The 14,098-nt window shown below is 46.6% G+C and overlaps 1 non-coding gene across 1 annotated transcript; it reads right to left on the bottom strand.

Annotated features, from left to right (window-relative positions):
* Window positions 1-12,094: 12,094 nt before the first annotated feature.
* TRNAE-UUC (transfer RNA glutamic acid (anticodon UUC)) lies at window positions 12,095-12,166 on the bottom strand. The gene has a single exon. It is a non-coding gene; the product is annotated as a tRNA-Glu (tRNA).
* Window positions 12,167-14,098: the final 1,932 nt, after the last annotated feature.

Genomic DNA, 14,098 nt, shown 5'->3' with positions numbered 1-14,098 from the left:
AGATAAAGTTCTTTTTACTGTGAGGAGGCTGGCTGACCTCATCACTCCTTTCTCCATGGACGTACAAATGCACACATGCGTGTGTACCTATACATTCATTAGACCACAATTACATACTTGTTCACTCTCACTGTAAAAGAACTATGAGGAAGGCGGTAAAGATTAAAGATCTCTTCTAGGCTTTCAGGGTTTTACGAAGTAGCTGCAATTTGTGGTAGAGTCAAGCTAACTACCTTTTGATGGTAGTTTTCATGACTGTACCTTGGTGTCCACAGGGCTACAGGGGCTGTAGGGCCCACCTGAGTAAGCATGGGCAAGTATTTCCCAGGTCACAATCCACCCAGGTCCGAGACAGTTCTTTCTCCTGATTTCACTCATGTAGATCCAGTCTCCCCATTGCAATGAATGTTTGTGTGGTGTCCACACTTAGCAGAAGAGAGCTTCGGAATGGAAGTGGGTCTTAGGATACATTCGCCCCTATGTTCATAGCAGCATTATTTACAATAGCCAAGACATGGAAACAACCTAAATGTCCATCAACAGATGAGTGGATAAAGAACCTATGGCATATATATATATATATATATATATATATATATATATATATATTACTCAGCCATAAAAAGGAATGAAATAATGCCATTTGCAGCAACATGGATGGACCTAGAGATTATCATACTAAGTGAAGTAAGTCAGAAAGAGAAAGACAAATACCCTATATCACTTATATATGGAATCTAAAATATGACACAAAGGAACATATCTACGAAACAGAAACATACAAACATAGAGAACAGACTTGTGGTTGCCAAGGGGTAGGGGGGTTAGGGGAGGGAAAGATTGGGAATTTGGGATTGGCAGGTGCAAACTATTATATATAGGATGGATAAACAACAAGGTCATATTGTATAGCACAGGGAACTATATTCAATATCCTGTGGTTAACCATGATGGAAAAGAATATGAAGGAGAACATACATATATGTATAACTGAATCACTGTGCTGTGCAGCAGAAATGAACACAACATTGTAAATCAACTCTACTTCAATAAAAATTTTAAAAAGGAAGAAGAAGTGGGTCTTAGAATAAGACAGCAATTTGAGCTGCAGGTATTGGAGGAAACTGCTGGGAAAAGAGCTGAAACCATCCTGGGTTCAGCCCCATAGTCCTTTGAACTGTTCATCATGTTAGCTTGAAGGGCCTTAAACCATATTCAGCCATTCTGGTTGCAAGTGACATTATCTACTAATAGTTTGAAGCTGAAAGGCTACCTATCTTCTCATTTATGACCTGATTAGACAAGCTGAACCCTATTTACCTGGTTGTTTTGACAATGTTTTCAAAACCTCAAGAGGTGAAAACTCAGTCTGCTTCCCTAGATTTAAGCTGTACACATTTCCTAATTCTTCTGTCTATTAATAGAAGTCCATGACTGCCACACTGGTGGATAAGCTTTTATTATGTATAAATGTCTTTTTCCTAACTTGGGATGTTGAATTTGATGGGAGTCTAAGAAATGTAATTTTTAAAATTTATTTATTTTTAGTTATTTATATTTTTGGCTGCATTGGGTCTTCATTGCTGTGCACAGGCTTTCTCTAGCTGCGGCAAGCGGGGGCTACTCTTCGTTGCAGTGCGTGGGCTTCTCATTGCGGCGGCTTCTCTTGTTGCCGAGCACAGGCTCTAGGCGCCCGGGCTTCAGTAGTTGTGGCACGCGGGCTCAGTAGTTGTGGCTCACAGGCTCTAGAGCTCAGGCTCAGTAGTTGTGGCACATGGGCTTAGCTGCTCCTCGGCATGTGGGATCTTCCCGGACCAGGGCTCAAACCTGTGTCTCCTGCATTGGCAGGCGGATTCTTAACCACTGGGCCACCAGGGAAGTCCCTAAGAAATGTAATTTTAAAGACCATAAATAAATAAATAAATAGGGACTTCCCTGGTGGTCCAGTGGTTAAGACTCTGCACTCCCAATGCAGGGGGCCCAGGTAAGAGCCCACATGCTGCAACTAAGACCCGACGCAGCCAAATAAATAAAGATTTTTTAAAATAAATAAATCAAGACCTTGACTCTTTGCAGGATCTTGTATTCTTAAATATTCTTAAACCCACTTAACTCTTAACAGATACTTAATAAAGGCAGGAACTCAAATAAATATTTCTTCACTGATATATATGAAATAATGCTATGCACAGCAGCACTATTACAATAGCCAAAAGGTGGAAGCCACCCAACTGTAAAGCACAAATGGACTAACAAAATGTGGTATATACACACAATATAATATTTTTCAGCCGTAAAAAGGAAATTCTGACACATGCTACAGCATGGATGCACTTTGAAGGCACCATGCTATGTACATTAAGCCAGTCACAAATACTCCACGATTCCACTTATACGAGGTTCCTAGAGTAATCACATTCTTAGAGACAGAAAATAGAATGGTGGTTGCCAGGTGCTGGGGAATGGGGGATGGGGAGTTAGTATTTGATGGGTGTAGAGTTTCAGTTTGGGAAGATGAAAAATTCTGGAGCCGGATACTGGTGATCGTTGTACAATAATGTGAATGTTGGCAATCAATGTTAATGCCACTGAATTGTACACTTAAAGTTGGCTACAATGGAAAATATTATATATATTTTACCACAATAAAAATATTTCCAGTAAAAAAAAAACAACTTTAAAATATACATCCCGTATATCTTTATATGATACTGAGTCTTGTCTTCTGGCTTCTGGTGGGCTCCCTGAGGGCAGGGCTTGTCTCCCCACTCAGACTTTGGGCAGGTGCCTCCCTTCTCAGACTTCAATTTTGAGTCCTGGGGAAGCTCAGAAAGTGCAGAAGCACCAGCTTACCTCCCTCTTCTGGATGGCACTGGGGCCTGTTTGGCAGGTCCAACTTCACTCTGACCCAGTAGCATCTGGGTTGTTCTGCCATCCCCTGTCTCTTTGCCGAATCAAGAGGGCTTCCCTCCATCCCAGGTCTGTACCTGAAACCTGGCCTTGAATGTTCGTGCTGTCCCATAGACCAAGTAACTGTTCATACATGAAATGTTAAAAGAGGAGGCCCAGCTCCCGGAAGCTTCAGGTAAACCTCCTGGGATGGCTCCTTTAGCGGCTGCTGGAGAGGCTGGAGCAGGACCTGCCTGGGCTGTCTCCTCCACCACCCCCTCATGGGCACTGGTAGTGCTATGATTTACACTCATAGTTCTGGATATGGGTGAACCTCTTGCCCTTTCAGACCTGTGCACAGGAATCTGCAAACTCTCATGATTCCAAATGGATGCATCCCCTCTCTTGACATTTGGACACTAACTGCGCGACTGCACACTTAGCACATCAGCGGGCAAAGTGTCCCCCTCTGCCACTTCTCAACTAACCCAAGGCCCACAGTCAGCATCTACCCTCATCCAGCTTCCTTCCTTTCCCTGAGCAGGTATCTCCAGATACCCCAAGTGTGGCATCCAGGGCCTGAGACTTGGCACGCCTCAGGGAGCCCCTAAGGCGCATAATAAGCCCTCTCCCCCCACAACACCCATAGTCAAACAAAGCCAAAAGGAGGGGCACAATAGTTGGTTTAGATTTCAGGCCTTGAGCAGCTGCCTCCAACTCCTGCTATGAGGGAGAGGTGGGGGTGGAGGACAGGAAACAACCAGAGGGGGAGGGCATTTGTGTCAGGGCCCTGTGCTGGCAGAAAGGCCCAGCGAAGGGTGGGATGACATGGATACAACTGACTCCCTCCCTGCACCAATTCAGTGCCCACCTGCAGCCCCTACTTGTTGGACTGGTCAGAACTGGCTTGGAGGGGCAGTGGCAGGACAAAACAAGCAGGCAGATGATTGTCCCTTACCTGGTGAGGACAAGGGCCAGGCCTGCATGCCCCTGGATCTCCGTGAGGTCCAGGCCCCACAGGTGCATCTGGTCCCCTGTTTACTTGGGGTGTGTGGGTAGTGAATGGGTGTGCCTGCCCTACTAGACTGTAAGCTGCTTGAGGTCAAGGCCCAGTACCTGTTTTCATTCGTATTAATTGTTGCACTTATTTGACTAATGCTTACTGAGCATCTGTGATCCCTTCCCAGTTCCTGACCATAAGTGAGGCTCTGATGGGGAGAAAGAGAAATATCTGTGGGTGGGTCAATAAATATGCAAATGAATGAGGAGCTCCTCTTGCTCCCTGTTCTCTTGTCTCTGCATCCTTATTTGGTGTTGGTAATACACAAAACTTTTGGTTTGAAAGGAGATTAGGGAGAGAGGAAGGGAACCTGGGAACCCGCCCCCAAGGTGATGGGTGGGAAGGCCAAAAAGATGAATCCACGTGGCTGGGGGCCCTGGAGGAAGAGTTGATTGGCAGGTACTCAGAAAGGAAATGCTCAGGGAAGTGGGAAATCCAAGGGGTTGGGAATCTGGGGTATTCTAGAGCAGTAGTTACTGGTAGGGTCTGGGATCAAAGCCAGAAATGAGTCTCAGATGTCTACTGGCACCCCTCCAAAAGAGGCCACTATTCAGGTAGGTTTAGGAGAATCCCAAAGTCATCAGTCTTCTAGCCCAACCTGTTCCCAAAGTCCTCCGAAGAGTAGCCACTAAGTTGTATTGTGAAGCAGAAATTAAAGACAAGAATTGATTAGCACCAGACAGCCCATACCAGTCACCTTTCCCAAGGATAAGAGCAGGGTCTTTGATGGACTTCCCTGGTGGTCCAGTGGTTAGGACTCCTTGCTTCCACTGCAGGGGGCGAGGGTGTGATCCCTGGTCAGGGAACTAAGATTCCACATGCAAGGCGCGGCCAAAAAAAAAAAAAGAGAGAGCAGGGTGTCTGAAACAGACTGCCTGGGTTGCTATCCTGCAGTTAACTAGCTGCAAAACATGGGCAAATGACTGAAGTGCTCTGTGCCTCAGTTTCCCCATCTGTAAAATAGGGTTAAGCATCGTACCTACCTCACAGAGTTGTAATGCTCAGATGAGTTCATGCATTTAAAGTGCTTAGAACAGTGCCTGGTACATAGGGTGTTCCTCTCTTTTATCAGCGAGGACCTTGAGGCTCAGAGAAGTTAGTTATCTCCTGAAGGTCAGTCAGCTGCAGATGATGGAGCCAGGATTTGAAGCAGCTTCTGGTACTCTTGCCTTGACATCACATGGCCTGAAGAGTAATAGGAGCAATCTCAGGCTGCTGAGCCAGGGAGGGAGGTGACAAGGATGGTGATGCGGAGTGTTTAACCTCAAGGCATGCTGCAGAACAGGTGCGTGGGAGGAAGAAGAAGTTCTGAAGCTGAGAGACCAGGTAGGAAATGCTTGTCTTGAGTCTGGTGTGGTGAGGAAGGTGGACAAGGACTGAGACAGTGAGACCAAATGGACCCAGGGTCCCAGGAGAAAGAGGACTGGACAACGTTTGGTGAGCAGCCTGAACAAGGGAATAGAGGAGAGAGAGGAGGTGAGGATGGCTTTAAGGTTTGAAGCCTCAGTTACCCAGAGAATAGAAAGTTCTCTGCCAGAAATAGGTTTGTTTCAGGGGATTCTTGGAAATCCAAGCAGTGAGACAAGCCCTCTTTCCTGGGTGACTGTTAAATAGGCGAGGGGTGTGTGTGTTAGAAAGTTTTGCAGAGGCCGAAGCCTGGACTTAGTGGTGTCCTTTACGTCAACGTGCTTCCACCCCTAGTAGTGGATTCTCAAAGATACTGGAACGGGGGACTTCCGTGGTGGCACAGTGGTTAAGACTCCACGCTCCCAGTGCAGGGGGCCTGGGTTCGATCCCCGGTCAGGGAACTAGATCCCACATGCATGTCACAACTAAAGAGCTGGTGAGCCGCAATTAAGAAGCCCACGAGCCGCAACTAAGGAGCCCCCCTGCCACAACTAAGGAGGCTGCCTGCCACAACTAAGACCCAGTGCTACCAAAAAAAAAAAAAAAAAGATAGTGGAACAGAAACAGATGCTGAGATAGAAGCCCCAGCACAGCCCAGAACAGCCCAGTTCAACTTCCCATTATTGCTCTCATCACTAACCCCTTCTCCTACTCCAGGGCAGTAAACTGACTTTACCAGGGACCACCCCCTCCCCAAAGCCTCAGCAACCACTCACCCCAGCCTCCACTCTCCCACCTCCTATACACATATCTTCGCTTGTACACACACTAACTCATCCTGCCCTCGCAGCAACCCCGTTAGAGAGGAAGGCTGGTACTATTCTCCCTATTTTACAAACGAGGAGACTGAGGCCCAAAAAGGTTATGAGACTTTCTCAGAGGTCACACAGCCAATGCCAATCAGTGGCCAGATTCCAAATCCTGTTCATTTTACTTCACTACACCACACCTCCACTTCAAGACATCTCAAGCAGATTAGGGCCAGAGGCGCCCATCTCCTTTCCCCAGCAGATCCACAGACATTCCTTGATGTTGGAGGGCATTCGTTTTCTCTCTGGGAATAATGGTGTGGTGGGATAATGACTGGGTATTAAGGAGGCAGCAAAAAATGGACAATGAGGGATGTGGCATCATTACAGATAAGCACCAACCATTAGGGCTGAAACCATCTTTAGAGGCCACTGAGTTAATGCCCACTGTTTACAAGGGAAACTTAGGGCCAGAAAGAAGGGACTTGCCCACTGAATGCTTCTGACATTTTGTTACTTCCTTTGTTCCAGGTATCTATCACCGAATATAACAAATCACCTCAAAACTTAGTGGCTTAAGACAATAATCATTGTATTATCTCTCAGATTCCTGTGGGTGATTCAGGAAGGGCTCAGCTGGACGGTTCTGACTTTGTCTCTCATGCAACTGTCAGTTGGAGCTGAAACAGCAGGAGCTGGAGCAGCTGGGCTCTCCGGGCCTCTCTGTTTAGCCATGTGTCTCAGGTCCTCTCCATGTGGCCTCTCCACTGGGGCTAGTTTGGGTTCCTCACAGCATGGTGACCTCAGGGCAATCAGACTGATTACACAGCAACTCAGGTCTCCAAAGGCAAGTGTCCCAAGAGAATCAGGTCAAACCTGAATCATATTTTGTGATCTAACCTCAGAAGTCACATAGCATCACTTCCACCATAGCTACAAGCTTGTCTAAAGGCAAGGGGAGGGAACGTAGACCCTATCTCTCAATGGGAGGAATGTCAAAGTCACATAAGAAGAGCATGTGGGGTGGGAGATCTTGTGGCAGCAGCTTTTGGAGACCACAATCTGCTATACCCTTGTACAATTGCCTAGATCGGTAGCTTGGCACAGGGCAAAGGCCAGCCTGGGTCAAAGCCCTGGCTTCATCACTCACTAGCTCTGTGACCTTGGGGGAGTCACCTAACCCCTTGTATATCCTCCTTCCTCATCCACGAAACCAGAATAATAGTAACGCCTGTCAAAAAAAAAGTAGTAATGCCTGTCTTGCAGGGTTGGGGTAAGGATTAAATGGAAGGGCCTAGCCCACAGAAAATTCATCTTTTTTTCTTCTTCCAACTTATGAGAAAGCAGTGAACACACCATCAACCTAAATCTTGCACCCTGACCATGAAACAAACCCAAGTCTCAATAAAGACAGAAAAACAAATTCAGTGCTACACAGTACAAGATGTGATATGATAAATCAAGAGCTGGGTTACAGCAGTAAAGAAAAATAAAGTCCTTCCCCTCACGGAGTTTATAATCTAGTAGAGGCAGCAAGTCTATATATCAATATGCTAATACATACACATGTCAGGTGGAAAAAGTGTTCTGGGGAAAAATAAAGTAGGGTAATGGAAATATGCCAGAGGTGGGAATGGGGTTATTATATAGGATAACCAGGGAGGGCCTCTTTACTAAAATGAAATTTGAACAGAAGACTGAATGAAATGGGGGGAGTGAACTGCAAAAATATCTGAGTAAGAGCATTTCAGGAAGAGGGAACAGCTAGTGCAAAGTTCCTGAGGCAGGGAATATGCTTGATGTGTTCGAGGATCAACACAGAGGCCAATTTAGCTGGAGCAGAGCAAGGCAGGGGGAGTGTAGGGAACAAGGTCAGATGGGATCCACTGGAAGGTTTTGGGCAGAGATGTGACTTAATTATGACCTCTATCTCTTAAATAAACATTTTATTTTGAATAATTTTCCTTTTTAAAAAAATATTTATTTAGGCTCTGCCAGGTCTTAGTTGTGGCACACCGGATCTTCGTTGAGGCATGCGGGCTCTTTTAGTTGTGACATGCATGTGGGATCTAGTTCCCTGACCAGGGATCGAACCTGGGACTCCTGCATTGGGAGCGCCGAGTCTTACCCACTGGACCACCAGGGAAGTCCCCGAATAATTTTCAACTTACAGGAAGTTTGTAAAGATAGTAAAGACAGTTCCCATATACCATTCACCCAGTTTGCCCCAGTGTTAACATTATACATTACCGTGGTACATTTGTCAGAACTATGAAGCCAGTATTGGTACCTTGTGTAAACTAAACTCCAGACTTTACGCAGACTTCAGCAGTTTTTCCGCTAATGATTTTTTTTTTTCTGTTTCAGGATTCAGTTTAGAATATCACATGGCATTTAGCTGCCTTCCACTTTATCAGGATCACCTCAGCTGCTTCATGATAATAGAAGATCCGTTAGGAAGCTGTTGCAGTAGTCCAGGAAGGAGATAGTGGGGCCTGGACCCAAGTGTTAGAGGTCAGATTGTGGAAAGTGGACAAATTGTCGGTTGGAGGCAGAGTCAACAGGATTTGCAGGACATGGGATGTGAGAGAAAGAGGAGAGTTAAGTATGATGCCAAGGATTTTAGCCTAAAACACTTGGCCGTTCACTGATATGGGTGAGGCTGACATAGGAAGACTACTGGGGGCTGGAAATCAGGAGTTTGCATTTGAACATGCTAGGTCTCAGTTGCTTATTGGTCAGTGGTTAAGTGGAGACGTCAAGCAGGCAGTTGGATACACGAGGCTGGATTTCAAGGATACATCTTAGCTGGAAATATAAACTTGGGAGTCATTAGCTTAGAGGTAGTATTTAAAGTGATTAGGCTGGATGAGATCACGAAGGGAGTGGGTGAAGGTAGAAAAGAGAAGAGGGGGATTTCCCTGGTGGCGCAGTGGTTAAGAGTCCATGCCCCCAGTGCAGGGGGCCCGGGTTTGATCCCTGGTCAGGGAACTAGATCCCACATGCATGCTGCAACTAAGCGTTCACATGCCACAACTAAGGAGCCGGCAAGCTGCAACTAAGGGGCCTGCCTGCCACAACTAAGACCCAGTGCAACCAAATAAGTAAATAAATGAAAAGAGAAGAGGTCTGAGGATTGAGCCCTGGGGCTGTGGAAGAAATTGGAAGGATGAGGAGGAAGCAAAGGAGACTGAGGAGGGGCGGCCATTGTGGTAGGTAGACAAGCTCCTGAGATTGAGCCTAGAAGCCCAGGGAACCACTGTGTCCAGTGCAGCTTACAGAGCCATCAAGATGAAGACTGAGAAGCAACTGTTGGATTTGGCAATGGTGAGGGCACTGGTGACCTTGACAAGAGTAAATCTCGTGGAGTGGTGGGGCAAGAGTGGGTTCAACAGAAAATGAGAGGAGACGAGGCGAAGACAGCAGGTATAGACAAATGTTTCTGAAGAGTTTTCAGTAAAGAGAAGCAGAAAAATGTAGCTGGAAGAGAATACGGGATTGAGGGAGGTTATTTTAAGATGGGAGACAGGATGATGAAAATGATCTCATAGAGAGCAAACTGATGATGCAGAGGGGATGTGGAGAACCGCTGGGGCCCCATAGTAACACAGGTGAGAAGGGATGGGAACTAGTGCCCAGGAGGAGGGAGGGCTTCACCTGTGTAAGAACACTGGCATCGCATCAATGGTAACAGATGCGAGTGTATGGAGACAGATGTAGGTAGGCGGAGGAAGCACGTGGAAATTCTCTTCAGACTGCTTCTATTTTCTTCATGAAGTTGGAAACAAGACCACCAGCAGAGGGAGGAGGAACAGGAGGGGCTGGAGGTTTGGAGGAGAGAGGAGGAAGCAAAAATAGCCGTCGAGGGGGCTGAGAGAGTGCACAGAACTGGGGAAAGGCAGGAGCATGGATGGTCGACACAAAGGGTGTTTGAGGGCATGAATTTAAGGGAGACCAGTCAGCCTAGATATGTGTTATTTCCAGCCACGTTCAGCTGCTTGGGTGCAGGCTGGAGAAGTCACTGCGGTGGGGTCTTCCCAGATGAATATGATGGGAGAGAAGGGCCGGGGAGTTGGTATATGCAAGGAGCTGATGATAATGATAGATCATTGAATCAAAGCTGGGTAAGGAGGGAAGGGTGGATGTGATGGGAGTAGGTGTTGCTGAAAAGGGGGTAGGATCAATGGATGAGAGACAGGGCTGTCTTATCCCTGGAGGCATAGTGCCGAAGGCCCACAATAGTTTTAGGGGCCCACAAAATATTTTAATTTTAATTTAGTTTAAAATCAGAAGAAAAAAGTGAATATAATAAAAATGAATATATAATAATGGATCCAGCCTGGATTATATTCATCCTGATACCAAGGTAATCATAAAATATAACTTTTAATATTCTCTCATAGAGGGAGGGGCCCATGAAGGCGAAGTGTCTAGTGACCCTTATGAGTGATCCCAGTGGATCCAAGTTCAATATTTGTTGAATTCGTTTATAATGGCAAAAAAGTAAACATACCTAGGTACCCAGAATTGTTTGAGTCCAGGTACGACGGGCTGAAAAGATAGGAGTTGGTAATAGGAAAGTGTGATACTTAAAACTGAGATTATGGACTGTGTGAAGCAATTGGTAGTAACAGGTTTGGGTGGGAACATCCTTCTCATTGGTGGAGAAGAAACCAAGGCGATGGGAAGCTGGTTTTATTGGTTATCTACTGCCATATTAACAACATCCCAAAACATAGTGGCTTAAAACACTCACCATTTATCTGTTTACCGACGATTTATCTGCTCATCCACCATTGATCTGGTAATATGGCTGCGCTCTGCTGAGCGGTTCTTCCCTTGGTCTTGCCAGGGCTCTCCCATGAGGCTGCAGTCAGCTGGAAGCTTGACTGGGGCTGTGTAACAGGACCTCATATGTGGTGGATGTTGCTCAGGGCATCTCAGTTCTCCTTCATGTGGCGTCTCATCTTCCAGCAGGCCAGACTGGACTTCTCTACATGATGTTGGAAATTTTCTAAGAGGGCAAAGGGGAAGCTGCAAGAGCTCTTGAAGCCCAGACTCTGGGGACTTACACAGTGTCATTTCTGCCACATTCTGTTAGTCAAAACAAGTCCTAGGACCAGCCCAGATGCAAGGGGTTGAGAAACAGACTCCACCTCTTGTTGCAAGGAGCAGCAAAATCACTGCGAAGTGTCATGTGGGACAAGAGGAACTGGAGTGGTCACCTTTGCAAACAAACTATCGCACATGTTGGGAAAATTGTCTATGTGGTGCCAAATCAAGCATCACCAAGAATTTGACAGAAGTGAGAGTGAAGAGAGTGACAAGCCAGGTGCTAAAATCTTCAAAGCATGAGGGAGTAGTAAGTGATACAATCTGATGCTATCAACTTCTAAAGCTTCAAGTATCTTTATTGTTTCATCAGTGAATGCGAGTGAATTTCATTAATGAAAAGGAACTCTTCATTTTTCACAACTTTGAGTCAGTCACTCATCAATTCAGACTCTATCTTAAGGAAGGAACCTAAAACATGGGGAAAAAATCTATATGCATGAAAATTTGTAGCACTTTTATTTATCTGGGAGCTGTAGCCCCAGTGCCTGCCCCAGTGCCTAGGATGATGTCTGGCATGGAGTAGTAACACATAGATGCTCAGTAAGTATTTGTTGAATGAATTTATAATGGCAAAAAGTAAATACAACCTAAGTATCCAATAATGAGGGCTAGGTTAAATTTGGGTGTATCTATTTCATAGACTATGATGCAGCCATCACAAAAATTATGATTTTAAGGACTATCAATATATGATGAGGAGTAAAAAAAAAACCAGGATATAACATTACAGGTTCTGTGTAAAAACAGCTGGATAGGAAAAGGAGTCAAACAACAGCAGTGGTTTTATGAAGCAAATAGAATCATGAGTGATTTTTAACATTTTACTTTTTTTTTTTTTTTTTGACGCCACACCACGAGGCTTGTGGGATCTTAGTTCCCCAACCAGGGATTGAACCCGGGCCACGGCAGTGAAAGTGCCGAGTCCTAACCACTGGACCACCAGGGAATTCCCCAAATTTTTAGTTTATTCTAAAAGTTCTTTAATGTTACTGAATTTCTTTTATGGTAAGAAAAAGTTGAACACATTCATTTTGGAAGGATGAGAAATGTTGAAAAGCAGCAATAAGAAAAAATAACCTATAACTCCATCATCCAGGAAAAAAAAATCACTGCCAACATTGAGACACATTCTGTTTTGCTTCTTGCTTTTTTTTTCCTTCACCTGATGTATTCTTAGCTTTTAAAAAAATATATATTTAGACTTCCAAGAGGTGACTTTTAATAGTCACATAGGGTTGATATACCATAATCTATTTGACTTACAGTAATTTTGGACATGATAGGTTCTTTGCAATTTTTCATGAAAAAAATTAAAATAAATGGTCAGAGCCGTGGCATTACTCAACTCAAATTTAGAAAGCTCTTGAGGAAAGAGGTGATCAGAGTTCCAGGGAAGGTGGCTAAGAAAATAGGGTGGGTGTGGCTGTTCTGTCCAATGGAGAATGCAAGAAAAATTAGTCCAGCGGCTCCGACTTGTTGGGGGGTGTCTGTGGGAAGCTGCTCTGCACGGGCTAGGACTCCTCCTTCCCATATTTTGAACTTAAAGATCGGGAAATCTTTTTTTAAAATTATTTTTTACATTTTTCGCTGCGTTGGGCCTTCGTCGCTGCATGCGGGCTTTCTCTAGTTGTGGCGAGCGGGGACTACTCTTCGTTGCAGTGCGCAGGTGTCTCATTGCGGTGGCTTCCCTTGTGGAACATGGGCTCTAGGCGTGCGGGCTTCAGTAGTTGTGGCACGCGGGCTCAGTAGTTGTGGCTCGCAGGCTCTAGAGCGCAGGCTCAGTAGTTGTGGCACACGGGCTTAGTTGCTCCATGGCATGTGGGATCTTCCCGGACCAGGGTTTGAACCCGTGTCCCCCCGCACCGCCAGGCGGATTCTCAACCACTGAACCACCAGGGAAGTCCAAAGTTGGTGAAATCTTGATTTGAAGGACTAGAGATGGACAATGGTGGTCCTGATCTCTGCCCTCTTGCCTTGTGCAAACAAGAAACGGTTTCCTGCCCTTGCCTCTGCCTCGAACAGATATCTCTGAGACATTAGCCTGGAGGGATAGAGCTCCCTCACTCCCCCTACATAACTCTCTCAGTCTGAGCTCTGGGTTTGGAGCAGTCGACGATTAGCCTGAGGTCAAGAATGGATGTTTTCCGGGGTACACAGGTGGGAACTTGGGGGGCACATTTACAAAGTCAGGGGCGTTCCCAGTTCAGAGAAGCTTCCCAGTAGTGGTCACGAAAGTAGTGGGGTAGGAAAGACAGACGTGACGGAAGGAGGGATGGAGGGGGTGGGTGAGTGGGCCAGGCTAATACTTAGGCACGGATCGATCCTGGAAGGTTGTGGTTGGCAATGAGGGGGGAAAGAAGCGGACGGGGCGGAGGAGGAGGGGAGCAGACAGATCAAGCAGGTGATGTAGGATTTACAAATGGAGGAGGCGTGGGCTGGTGACAGGAGGAGGGCCAGGAGCGGCAAGTATGCCCTGAACGTGCATGGGATATGTATGAGAAACGTGATGGGAAGCGGGCTGGTGAGAGCAGAGGTGGGGCGTGGGGTGAGCAGTGCGGGTCACGAAAACGGAGATGTGAGATGGAGAATAACGGCTGTGCACATTTGGCCGACCCTTTACAGTCTGCTCCCATTTAGACTCCCATAATTTCCTCCTCCCATCAGGGAGAGCGAGGTGCGGAGAGGTCGGGCGGCTGCGGAGGGTGGGGTCCCAGGAGAGCGCGAGGCCCAGAGGAAGGGTGAGCGCCGGGGCGGGGGTGCGCGGTGCGTCGCCGGGGGTGGGCGCCGGGCGCGGGCGGGTGTGGGGCGGGCCGGCTACGGGCCGGGAGGGAAGCGGGGAGGCGGGCTCCGCCGGCACACGCCGCGCCTGGCAGGCGGC

The sequence above is a fragment of the Lagenorhynchus albirostris genome, chromosome 10, assembly GCF_949774975.1.
Source record: "Lagenorhynchus albirostris chromosome 10, mLagAlb1.1, whole genome shotgun sequence".
NCBI lineage: Eukaryota > Metazoa > Chordata > Mammalia > Artiodactyla > Delphinidae > Lagenorhynchus > Lagenorhynchus albirostris.
The sequence above is the reverse complement of the archived record's forward strand: the minus strand, read 5'-3'. Positions and strand labels throughout refer to the sequence as shown.